At 38.0% G+C, this 9,131-nt stretch overlaps 1 pseudogene across 1 annotated transcript; it reads left to right on the forward strand.

The window, feature by feature from the left end:
* Positions 1 to 7,611: 7,611 nt before the first annotated feature.
* Positions 7,612 to 8,548, forward strand: LOC309812597 (olfactory receptor 9K2-like; annotated as a pseudogene). The gene has a single exon. The product of its transcript is annotated as an olfactory receptor 9K2-like (transcript).
* Positions 8,549 to 9,131: the final 583 nt, after the last annotated feature.

The following is a 9,131-nucleotide window of genomic DNA, read 5'->3' on the forward strand; positions in this document are numbered from 1 at the left end:
TTGTTTATTCATTTTAAAAGTCTATAACATACATCAATAAATCTCTTATCTAATATCATATTAGTTAGAAATTTGTTTTTAATTATTTTAACTTCTTTATTGGAGTATAATTGCTTTATAATGGTGTGTTACTTTCTGCTTTATAACAAAGTGAATCAGCTATATATATACATATATTCCCATATCTCCTCCCTCTTGCGTCTCCCTCCCACACTCCCTATCCCACCCTTCTAGGTGGTCACAAAGCACCAAGCTGATCTCCCTGTGCTATGCAGCTGCTTCCCACTAGCTATCTATTTTATATTTGGTAGTGTATATATGTCAATGTTACTCTTTCACTTTGTCCCAGCTTACCCTTCCCCCTCCCCATGTCCTCAAGTCCATTTTCTACATCTGCATCTTTATTCCTGTCCTGCCCCTAGGTTCATCAGAACCTTTTTTTTTTTTTTTTTAGATTCCATATATATTCCTTAGCATACGGTATTTGTTTTTCTCTTTCTGACTTACTTCACTCTGTAAGACAGACTCTAGGTCCATCCACCTCACTACAAATAACTCAATTTCGTTTCTTTTTATGGCTGAGTAATATTCCATTGTATATATGTGCCACATCTTCTTTATCCATTCATCTGTTGATGGACACTTAGGTTGCTTCCATGTCCTGGCTATTGTAAATACTGCTGCAATGAACATTGTGGTACATGACTCTTTTTGAATTATGGTTTTCTCAGGGTATATGCCCAGCAGTGGGATTGCTGGGTTGTATGGTAGTTCTATTTTTAGTTTTTTAAGAAACCTCCATACTGTTCTCCATAGTGGCTGTATCCATTTACATTCCCACCAACAGTGCAAGAGGGTTCCCTTTTCTCCACACCCTCTCCAGAATTTATTGCTTGTAGATTTTTTTGATGATGGCCATTCTGACCAGTGTGAGGTGATACTTCATTGTAGTTTTGATTTGCATTTCTCTAATGATTAGCAATGTTGAGCATCCTTTCATGTGTTTGTTGGCAATCTGTATATCTTCTTTGGAGAAATATCTATTTAGGCCTTCTGTCCATTTTTGGATTCGGTTGTTTGTTTTTTTAATATTGAGCTGCATGAACTGCTTGTATATTTTGGAGATTAATCCTTTGTCAGTTGCTTCATTTGCAAATATTTTCTCCCATTCTGAGGGTTGTCTTTTCATCTTGTTTATGGTTTCCTTTGCTGTGCAAAAGCTTTTAAGTGTCATTAGGTCCAATTTGTTTATTTTTGTTTTGATTTCCATTTCTCTAGGAGGTGGGTCAAAAAGGATCTTGCTGTGATTTATCATTCTGTGAACACATAGAGTGTTCTGCCTATGTTTTCCTTTAAGAGTTTTATAATGTCTGGCCTTACATTTAGGTCTTTAATCCATTTTAAGTTTACCTTTGTGTATGGTGTTAGGTACTGTTCTACTTTCATTCTTTTACATGTAGCTGTCCAGTTTTCCCAGCACCACTTATTGAAGAGGCTGTCTTTTCACCATTGTATATTCTTGCCTCCTTTGTCAAAGATAAGGTGACCATATGAGTGTGGGTTTATCTCTAGGCTTTCTATCCTGTTCCATTGATCTATATTTCTGTTTTTGTGCCAGTACCATATTGTCTTGACTATTGTAGCTTTGTAGTATAGTCTGAAGTCAGGGAGCCTGATTCCTCCAGCTCCATTTTTCTTTCTTAAGATTGCTTTGGCTATTCAGGGTCTTTGGTGTTTCCATAGAAATTGTAAAATTTTTTGTTCTATTTCTGTGAAAAATGCCATTGGTAATTTGATAGGGATTGCATTGAATCTGTAGATTGCTTTGGTTAGTATAGTCATTTTCACAATATTGATTCTTCCAATCCAAGAACATGGTATATCTCTCCATCTGTTTGTATCATCTTTAATTTCTTTCATCAGTGCCTTATAGTTTTCTGCATACAGGTCTTTTGTCTCTTGAGGAAAGTTTATTCCTAGGTATTTTATTCTTTTTGTTGCAGTGGTAAATGGGATTGTTTCCTTAATTTCTCTTTCAGATTTTTCATCATTAGTGTATAGGAATGCCAGAGATTTTTGTGCATTAATTTTGTATCTGCCACTTTACCAAATTCATTGATCAGCTCTAGTAGTTTTCTGGTAGCATCTTTAGGATTCTCTATGTATAGTATCATGTCATCTGTAAACAGTGACAGTTTTACTTCTTTTCTGATATGGATTCCTTTTATTTCTTTTTCTTCTCTGATTGTTCTGGCTAAAACTTCCAAAACTATATTGAATAATAGTGGTGAGAGTGGACAACCTTGTCTTGTTCTTGATCTTACAGGAAATGGTTTCAGTTTTTCACCATTGAGAATAATGTTGGCTGTGCGTGTGTCATATATGGCCTTTATTATGTTGAGGTAGGTTCCCTCTATGCCCACTTTCTGGAGAGTTTTTATCATAAATGGGTATTGAGTTTTGTCAAAAGCTTTTTCTGCATCTATTGAGATGATCATATGGTTTTTCTCCTTCAATTTGTTAATATGTTGTATCACATTAATTGATTTGCATATATTGTAGAATCCTTGCATTCCTGGGATAAACCCCACTTGATCATGGTGTATGATCCTTTTAATGTGCCGTTGGATTCTGTTTGCTAGTATTTTGTTGAGGATTTTTGTATTTATGTTCATCAGTGATACTGGCCTGTAGTTTTCTTTTTTTGTGACATCTTTGTCTGTTTTTGGTATCAGGGTGATGGTGGCCTCGTAGAATGAGTTTGGTAGTGTTCCTCCCTCTGCTATATTTTGGAAGACTTTGAGAAGGGTAGGTGTTAGCTCTTCTCTGAATGTTTGATAGAATTTGTGAAGTCTGTGAAGCCATCTGTTCCTGGGCTTTTGTTTGTTGGAAGATTTTTAATCACAGTCTCAATTTCAGTGCTTGTGACTGGGTCTGTTTATATTTTCTATTTCTTCCTGGTTCAGTCTTGGAAGATTATGCTTTTCTAAGAATTTGTCCACTTCTTCCAGGTTGTCATTTTATTGGCATACAGTTGCTTATAATAATCTCTCATGATCCTTTGTATTTCTTTGTGTTTCTGCAGTGTCAGTTGTTACTTCTCCCTTTTCGTTTCTAATTCTATTGATTTGAGTCTTCTCCCTTTTTTTTCTTGATGAGTCTGGCTAATTTTGTTTATCAATTTTGTTTATCTTCTCAAAGAACCGACTTTTAGTTTTATTGATCTTTGCAATCATTTCCTTCATTTCTTTTTCATTTATTTCTGATCTGATTTTTATGATTTCTTTCCTTCTGCTAACTTTGGGTTTTCTCAGACCCTTTCTTTTTCTCTTTTTCTTCTGGGACCCCTATAATTTGAATGTTGGTGTGTTTAATGTTGTTCCAGAGGTCTCTGAGACTGTCCTCAGTCCTTTTCATTCTTTTTTCTTTATTCTGCTCTGTGGTAGTTATTTCCACTATTTTATCTTCCAGGTCATTTATCCATGCTTCTGCCTCAGTTATTCTGCTATTGATTCCTTCTAGAGAATTTTAAATTTCATTTACTGTGTTGTTCCTCATTGTTTGTTTGCTCTTTAATTCTTTAGGTCCTTGTTAAACGTTTCTTGTATTTTCTCCATTCTATTTCCAAGATTTTGGATCATCTTTACTATCGTTTCTCTGAATTCTTTATCAGGTAGACTCCCTATTTCCTCTTCATTTGTTTGGTCTTGTGGGTTTTTACCTTGCTCCTTCATCTGCTGCATATTTCTCTGTCTTCTCATTTTATTTAGCTTACTGTGTTTGAGGTCTCCTTTTCACAGGCTGCAGGTTCATAGTTCCCATTGTTTTTGGTGTCTGCCCCCAGTGGGTAAGGTAGGTTCAGTGGCTTGTGTAGGCTTCCTGGTGAAGGGGACTGGTGCCTGCTTTCTGGTGGGTGGAGCTGGATCTTTTCTTTCAGGTGGGCAGGGCCACATCCGGTGGTGTGTTTTGGGGTGCCTGTGAACTTAGTATGATTTTAGGCAGCCTCTCTGCTAATGGGTGGGGTTGTGTCCCTGTCTTGCTAGTTGTTTGGCATGGGGCATCCAGCACTGGAGTATGTGGCTGTTGGGTGGAGCTGGGTTTTAGCATTGAGACGGAGATCTCTGGGAGAGCTCTCACCGATTGATATTACATTGGGTCAGGAGGTCTCTGGTGGTCCAATGTCCTAAGCTCAGCTCTCCCACCTCAGAGGCTCAGGCCTGATACCAAGCCAGAGCACCAAGACCCTGGTAATATGATACCTGATGTTTAAAATAGTACTAATGATGTATATTCTATGATCTCTTTTTTTCTCTCTTGTTCCACTTCTTAGAAGAATTCAAAATTATAAAAATCCTCCATTGTCTCTATTTTTTTTTTTTTTTTTTTTTTTTTTTGCGGTATGGACCCAGCTGCTCCGCGGCATGTGGGATCTTCCCGGACCGGGGCACGAACCCATGTCCCCTGCACTGGCAGGCGGACTCTCAACCACTGCGCCACCAGGGAAGCCCCATTGTCTCTATTTTTATTATGTCTTGCCTAATATGGACTCTTTATATTCTATGAACAGAGGTGAATCTTTTTTTAGTCTATATTCTATACTTTTGTACAAAAGCAATATAAATGATATTACTCTATTATATTAGCCTAGGTTAGGTTATCCTTGAAATATTAATATGTTACTTTTATTGATATAGCATCAAAAAAGTAACATTTGACTTGGCTTAAGAACAAAATTTCTTCTCCTCCATCTTCTGCTCCTTCTTCTTCCTCTCCTCCTCCTCCTCCTTTTTAAATAGGAGCAAAGTGCAAGGCCTATTAATCTTGTGTCTCTTTGCAGAAAGAAGTTTTGTGAAATGATTTTAGCATGTTTCAGAAGTGCTTTCTATTCTAAATCTTCTTTTTCTGATTGCAAACCAGCACATGATGGCTGAAACTGCTCCCTTCAGCTTTATGCCTAAAAAGAGTCATTCTATTAGTTCTAGAATAAAAGATAATTGTCTTCATGTATGTTAACCTGTAAACTTAATTCATTCCCTCATCCCCTAATAAAACCAAACTGCTATACAATTATTTGAATGGATTTCAAATATGTAGTAGAGCAGTGGAGTGAGGATGGAGACTGAGAATAGTATTATTATTTTGTTCCTCCCTTGATTTGAATTTATATGAATTAACTTTACGTCCTTTTTATTTTTGGGCCACGCAGTACGTGGCCTGTGAGATCTTAGTTCCCCAACCAGGGATCAAACTCAGGCTCTCAGCAGTGAAAATGTGGAGTCTTAACCACTGGACTGCCAGGGAATTCCCTCATGTCCTTTTTTGAGGAAGTTATTGGGAGAAACAAGTGAAAGAAGCAGAGAAGATCATGAAGGCTTTAGGATCCAAGGGATTTTTTGCAGACCAGAGAAAAACAAGAAATAAAAGCTCTTACAATTGAGGGAATTTTGAGAGTCAAAAAGAAACTCAGCATACTCTCTAATTTTGATTGTTACTATATCATTCATTTTAATTTGGTAAAGACATTTTTGGATCATTTGCTGGTTTTTATTATCCATACCACTCTCTGGCAGGATAAATGACATTTGGTTTAAATGCCATCTAGAAGAAAAGATGCGTAAGATTATCCTTAAGTGCTAGACGACCTAATTGACCATGAATGTGTTGTTTCATAAAGAAATAATAGAAATATTTCAAATTAAACAAAGTTGTCTTGGTTACTTAACAGGTCACCCAAACTCAAACAGGTTAATTTGGATGTTCCTAGGAAATCAATATTTATTTGTTCTTAAAACTACTGAGCTCAGGGCTTCCCTGGTGGCGCAGTGTTTGAGAATCTGCCTGCCAATGCAGGGGACACGGGTTCGAGCCCTGGTCTGGGAAGATCCCACATGCCGCGGAGCAACAAAGCCTGTGAGCCACAACTACTGAGCCTGCGCGTCTGGAGCCTGTGCCCCACAACGGGAGAGGCCGTGACAGTGAGAGGCCTGCGCACCGCGATGAAGGGTGGCCTCCTCTCTCCACAACTGGAGAAAGCCCTCGCACAGAAACGAAAACCCAACACAGCCAAAAATAAATAAATAAATTTATAAAAAAAAAAACTACTGAGCTCTAACATCATATTAAGAGTTCAGTAAAATTTGCTATCTAATCTAATATATTCTTTTACACAGTTAACATTTTTTATTGGTTCCTTATAATGAAACTTCAATTTTTTTTCTCTTATTTAGAAAAGTTTGAGATGACATGGATGTCTTGACAGATTTATGTAGAGAAAACCAGGATCAATAAACGTCACAGGGGCTTCCCTGGTGGCGCAGTGGTTGAGAGTCCACCTGCCAATGCAGGGGACACGGGTTCGTGCCCCGGTCCGGGAAGATCCCACGTGCCGCAGAGCGGCTAGGCCCGTGAGCCATGGCCGCTGAGCCTGCGCGTCCGGAGCCTGTTCTCCGCAATGGGAGAGACCACAAGGGTGAGAGGCCCGCGTACTGCAATAAATAAATAAATAAATAAATAAATAAATAAATAAACGTCACAGGATAAAAAATATGAAGGTATCACTCACATTTTGCTTTTGCACTTAAATAAAATAAGACTAGTTCCAGAAGTTGAAGACTGATTTCATTTTAAAAGATCTCTAAGTATGACAGTTAGTTCTTTAGTAATGTACTTGCAATTGTAAGAGCTCTTTTTGGTAGAAAGTTCATATTATCTTGGAATGTACTTTTAGCTTCCTTTTCCTTCATTTATTTTTTATTACTGAATTGAAGCAAAGTATTACAGATAAAGATGAATATTAAATGATAAATTGAAATTTAAGGAAGTGTCTTTTTCTTAGTACAAGTTTATCAGATTTTAATATTTTGAAATCACAGATGACATCTCACAAAACATCTCATTTGACAAGGTAGAAAGATATAAATAAGTGTCAAGTTATGTTGTGTTGTAATTAACCCTAGACTTGAATTCAAAATATTTCATCTTGAGTCCAAATTCCATTTTTAACCATGTGTGTTACCTTAGGCAAGTCAAACTATGTCTCATTTTCCTTTGGCCATGTGTGCAAGCTTAATGGGATAATGGATATGAAAGTATTATGTCATCTATAAAGCCTTTTTATTTATTAAAAAAATTTTTTTAATTTATTTTTGGCTGTGTTGGGTCTTCGTTGCTGTGTGCAGGCTTTCTTTAATTACTTGCAGCAAGTGGGGGCCACTCTTCTTTGCGGTGTGCAGGCTTCTTATTGAGGTGGCTTCTCTTGTTGCAGAGCATGGGCTCTAGGCACACGGGCTTCAGTAGTTGTGGCACGAGGGCTTCAGTAGTTGTGGCTCATGGGCTCTAGAGTGCAGGCTCAGTAGTTGTGGCTCGTGGGCTCTAGAGTGTAGGCTCAGTAGTTGCGGCACACAGACTTAGTCGCTCCATGGCATGTGGGATCTTCCCAGCCCAGGGCTCGAACTAGTGTTTCCTAAATCAGCAGGCAGATTCTTAACCACTGCACCACCAGGGAAGCCCCTAGAAAGTCTTCTTAAATGTGAAGTGTTATTTGTGATAGTAGAGAAAGAGCAGAAACTTTACTTGTTGACTTTCTCTTATGCCTTTAAGCAGAAGTTTGCCATGGGTGATAAGGGAGGAGACAACCATTCGGAAGTGACTGACTTCATTTTTGCAGCATCAGTGTCCGTCCAGAGCTCCACAGTCTCCTCTTCCTGCTATTCCTGATTGTTTATGGGATGGTCCTTCTGGGAAACCTTAGTATGACTGGCATAATTGTGACTGATCCCCGGCTAAACACACCAATGTATTTCTTACTAGGCAATCTCTCCATCATTGACCTCTCCTACTCCACTGTTATTGTACCCAGAGCCATGGTCAACATCCTGTCTCAGAAAAAGACCATATCCTTTGCAGGTTGTGTGGCTCAGCTGTTTCTTTATGCACTTCTCATGGTAACAGAGTCCTTTGTCTTGGCAGCCATGGCCTATGACCACTTCATTGCCATCTGCAACCTGCTCCTCTATACTGTCCTCATGTCAAGAAGTCTCTGTATCCAGTTGGTGGCTGGTTCTTATCTCTGTGGCTGGGTCAGTTCCATTCTTCAAATCAGTGTAACATTCTCAATGTCTTTCTGTGCCTCTCGAGTCATTGATCACTTCTACTGTGATTCAAACCCAATTGAGAAGATCTCCTGTTGCAATGTCCTTATCAATAAGATGGTGTCACTTAGTTTGGCTATCCTCTTTATTTGCCCACAATAGTTGTCACTGTAGTATCTTACATGATATTGTGTCCACAGTTTTAAAGATCTGCTCCAGCGAAGGAAGGAAGAAAGGCTTCTCCACTTGCAGCTCCCATCTGGGGGTTGTAAGTTTGCTCTATGGGGCTGTCTCCCTTGTCTATCTCACACCACCAAATAACCCGGAACTTCGTAAAGTGGCTTCAGTATGTTACATTTTATTCACACCTATGCTGAACCCTTTACTCTACTCTCTAAGAAATAAGGATGTTAAAGATGTCATGAGAAAAGTCGTATAGAAGAAAAGTTTTACTCTAAATATATTTCCACTTGACTTACTGTTTCTTGCATCATTTGATTTTGTCCTCCGAATCTCCTAGACTTATGCATTTAAAGCTCAGGTTTTAAAAACAATAAAAGCAAAACCAAAAACCCTAACTGTTTTATTCAACAGCATTAATAATATCCTATAAAGAATGCTACAAATTCACTTTTCACTATTTACTTTTCATTTTTCCTCAAGGCAATGTTAAATCTGAAAGTTCTGGACACTCATGAAAATTTGCTGTATTTCTAAAGAGATATATATTTCTCACTCTCCAGGTAACAATATGTATGTAAATGGGGAAGTATAAAATTGTATTGTTTCTCTTCCCTGTATGCCTAAGTAAAATTTAGAAAATACCTAGTATAACGATTCACTTGGAAACTGTGTGACCCAACTGGTTTATATGCAAATGACAGAATAAATGCTGGTGTTGTGTTTTGTTTTTGACGTCATGTCAAAGATGTGAGGACATGTGTATATGATGAAGAGGAAAAGGAAAGATAAAATAAACAGTGATCTTTGTTGAATTAAAGGGGCCAAATAAGAAGAAACGTAGGAAGATTGTATTGATTT

Source organism: Mesoplodon mirus (assembly GCF_964341445.2).
Source record: "Mesoplodon mirus genome assembly, chromosome: 11".
Taxonomy (NCBI): Eukaryota; Metazoa; Chordata; class Mammalia; order Artiodactyla; family Ziphiidae; genus Mesoplodon; species Mesoplodon mirus.